The following is a 4,239-nucleotide window of genomic DNA, read 5'->3' on the forward strand; positions in this document are numbered from 1 at the left end:
AAAAAATTGGACGCAATTAGTAACACCCACCCAGACACAGGGCATTTCAAAATCTGTATTATAGATTTCATACATTCTTTGTCATAATGATTGATTACATTTTCACATTTTGTTAGAGTTTGCTCATGTTTCATTTATATTCATTTTTTACATGACTGTATAAGTACTCGTGTGTAGTTAGTGTGTAGTTAGTATGTTGACCATCCCCGTGTATACACATATAGTTGTAACTGGAGTGATAATATGTTTGTTGCTTAATAATTGTTAAAAATAAAGACGTATCAAGAAACTTGAAATTTCTTGTTTGACTTGTTTCTTTTAGTAAACGAATTTAACCTCCTTCGTTCCTAATTCACAAACCATAAGCTCACTCACACACACACACACACACACACACACACACACACACACACACACACACATAGCAAAATAAGGCAAAGAACCAAATTTTTAAGACTGAGAATCCTTTGCAAACAGTAATAGTTAATTAGTAATCAGCAAGTTTCTAAGCAAAAACATAGCTTACTTTTCTTTACTCGTTGTCTAAGAGGGGGAGATGTCACTGTATTGCATATCATGCTTAAAACCACCGATGTGTAAGAATAAAGTGAATGTGGAGTTTCAAACAAGCACATGACGTTTTGTTTAGGACTATGATAAGATCACTACTACCATTATTTTTTGATATGCAGAGCACAAAAAACTGATGACGACATAACATATAGAAATGAGACTGATACCTAAATTCATTATACATCTATAATGCAAAAGCATAAACATAAAGTACGGTAGCACACAATATTTTCCGATACAATCATAATGTTAAATAGGATCTTGCTGATACTTCTGTAAGAAGCTTTCCAAGTCACAGTGGTACAATGGTCCTTTTTTTTTCCTGGTGTATTTCGATTCAGGCCTTTCAGTCTCTTTGACTGACCATGACATCAGAATAAACCACGGTGTCCTGACTGTTTTTCACTGGAGATCTGCAGGCGGAAATTCTGGGAGCAGAAGACACTGAAGCATAGATGACTCCAGATCTACTCTGAAAAAACATGAAATTTCTATAGATACGTCACACATGTTCTGACTGCTTGGACAAAGAGAGACAACAGCTCATATTTTATTTTATGAGCTAGGTAAACCACCATTGGTCCTCATGTAGTTATAGTTCAAATAAAATGTCAACACTTTTATGCTTGAAATCCCCTGTCTGTGATAGCATAGCAGTAAGTCTATTTATTCCCAAATAGCTAACATATTGCACTATAAAGCCAGTATTTACATTGTTTTTGATTATGTACAAGGGCTGAAAACTATGACCACAAATCTGGCACAATGCTCACAACATTTTTCAAATTCTTAACTCTGAGGTTGCATTTCCCAAAATAGCTGATGCATGCAAACAGGAGCAGACAGGAATTTCTAACACAGGATAACACCAAATAAAGTCAGCAGTGTAATGCATATGCATGTATAGATAGGTGGCAGTATATGTAGAAAGCAAAATCAAGAAAGCCAAAGAGCTTGCTGTAGGTGTGTTTGAGAGTCATAGAGACAAGCAGCAGGAAGGAGGGAGCTGAGCACACCAAGCCCACACCAAACCAGCGAAGCTCGTGCAGCCAATGAATCTTCAGTTAACTCCTGCATGACAAAATATAGCACAAAAGAAAACAAAAGAGAGACACCTAGTGCCAGGATGATCTTGAGATAACCAAACGTGCAAAGAGTTGTACCTCTCTCACAACCTTTAATTCATGTTTCAAAATGCCAATTTTCTTTGTATGAGAATAAACCATCGCAATGATTGTAATACACTGTCTACCAGGGAATAATCTTTCACCTAACAAAGCAGGAAATATAAGCCCTGTCTTCCTGACAAGAAATTTAAAGCTTTACCTTCTTAAAATCTCAATTTCAAGAGATTAACTTGATTGACAGAGTCTGCAAAGACATTTAGAACAAAGCCTAACAGACACACAAAAGTCCACTATTCTGAGAAAGTTTCTAAAAACTTTGATGACTCCAGTTTCCATAATGTCAAGGAACCATGTTTGTTACTGCTGATGATTTATTTATTATCACTGAAATAAAGATTTTGAGTGATTTCAGGGATTTTGGAGACTAACTATAGTTTTTAGTTAAGTGTTTTGGTAAATGCACGTGGACCTCTTATTGAAAGGCTAAATCTAACACATTTATACTGAGTATAGTATATTTTGGATCTAATCATTGGTATATGGAGTTTGCATTTAGGTTGTAAGGTATCTAACGAGTGTGGAAAGAATAATATGAGCTTTTAAAGAAAACTTTAGTGTATAAAACTTGCAGAATAAACAAAGGACAAAAGATACAAAAACATTCATGCAATACTTGGCTGTTTTGTGGAGATCCATCAGATTCGGATGTTACTGTAAACAAAGATGTAGACAATCAGTGGAAGTTTGAAATGTCAACATATAGAATGAAAGCATTATGTACTATAAAGTGACATTTAGCCTCTCAGCTGGATAGATAAAGAGAGAGAGCGTTCAGTGTAAAGTATAATTTTACATACTTTTCAGGTCTTTTCTGTGATTCTTCCGATGCATGGGGCAAGTAGAAGAGTCACTATCCCAAGGATAATATTTGAAAGCATCAATGCAATAAAAGCAGGGCTGATATCATGTAATTTGGTGACACGAGAAGAATAAAGAAGAAATAAATAATTACATTTACATTACATCAGCTTAGGTATGTTAGACTTAGTAATACAAACATGCACATCTTACTGGGAATTTTGATTGTGGTTCCAGTTGCAAACATCGTATGTCCACATGAAGTCACAGCACAATAGTAGGTCCCAGCATCGTCCAAGGTGAGGTTCCATATGAAGCGGTTATACACGCAGATCATTTCTCCACTTTCATGTGTTCTCATTTCCAGATGAATAAATCATCTCTGGAGCAGAATTCTCAGAGTTTTTTATCCATGTGATACTAGTATGTTCTGGTGCAGTCTGCTGACTGCACTGTCTGGGACTCTGACTGATGGATTACAGAGTCACTGATCAGGTTTGTACCTTGGAAAAGAAACCGTTGACCCAGTTATTAGCTTTGTAGTCAATTTGAGAGAAAGAAAAAAAGATAAATGAATGAATAAAAACTTTTGAAATGTAAACACATAACTTTAATCAGGAGAAAGGTTCCTTGTCCAAAGTCACACTTATTTAGTGTTAACACGCCACAGTAGTATGTACCAGTGTCGTCCCGTATAGTCTTGGATATGGTCAGATGACTCTTGAAGCTTTCAGATTTTACTAAAAAATGCTGAGACGGTTCTTTGAATATTGTCAGATTATACAGAGTATCTGTTGAAGCCACTAACTGCAGTCTTTTGCTAGTGGTCAGTTTGTACCACACTCTCATTCTTGGAGCATCATGTTGAATGTGACACGAGATGGTCACTCTGTCTCCTAGTTTTACTGCTTGAAAGGAAACAGGCTGAGAAATGTCACTTAACAGTGCTTCACCTGAAATAAGCAGAGGAATAAGTAGCATAACATTCAGTTTTATGTATATAATGCCAAATAAAAAGGTATTATGAGTGGACTTTGTAACTTACACAGAGACCAGAGTTGGAATACATTAAGAATGTAAACCATCATTTTCGCTGCTTCAAGCTTCCACACAGCAGATCTGACTTACTGAAGTGTCAGTGACAGCACTCATAACAGATTCAGCCTTGCAGGGCTAACTAGTGGGAAAGCAAGCCAGATGTGTTGGGTGTGTGATTGGTTCACCGTATTTGTGTAGTCTCACTTTATTGGCTGCTTTGAGTAAATCAAAGTGCTTTGATCACAACTTTGATGAGATACTGAGGTCAGGAGAAGGCCAGTTCAAATCGTCCTTCAAGTTTATGTCAAGATGAACAAGAGGATGAATGAACTGAAAACGTTTTCATTGTATTTATCATGAAAAGCTTCAGTGTTTGCATTTTGGCAGCAACTAAGTTAGTGTTTTGGGGAAAGAAACCAAAAGGTTCTGTATGTTGATGTTATACTAACAAGTTTGGATAGCAAGTTGTGTCTATAAGATGTATGGCTGCTAACTACGGACACCGATATCTACTAGAGATGGCACGATACCACTTTTTTATGTCTGATACCGATATCATAAATTTGGATATCTGCCGATACCGATATGAATCCGATATAGTGTTTTTTAATCAACAAAACTGTTTTTTAAATATCTTGCTGCA

General features: G+C 36.3%; 1 pseudogene; it reads right to left on the reverse strand.

Moving 5' to 3' along the window:
- Window positions 1-1,633: 1,633 nt before the first annotated feature.
- LOC106455991 (Ig kappa chain V-I region Walker-like) lies at window positions 1,634-3,646 on the reverse strand (annotated as a pseudogene).
- Window positions 3,647-4,239: the final 593 nt, after the last annotated feature.

Source organism: Pundamilia nyererei, unplaced genomic scaffold (assembly GCF_000239375.1).
Source record: "Pundamilia nyererei isolate P.nyererei 1_Seehausen unplaced genomic scaffold, PunNye1.0 scaffold00735, whole genome shotgun sequence".
NCBI lineage: Eukaryota > Metazoa > Chordata > Actinopteri > Cichliformes > Cichlidae > Pundamilia > Pundamilia nyererei.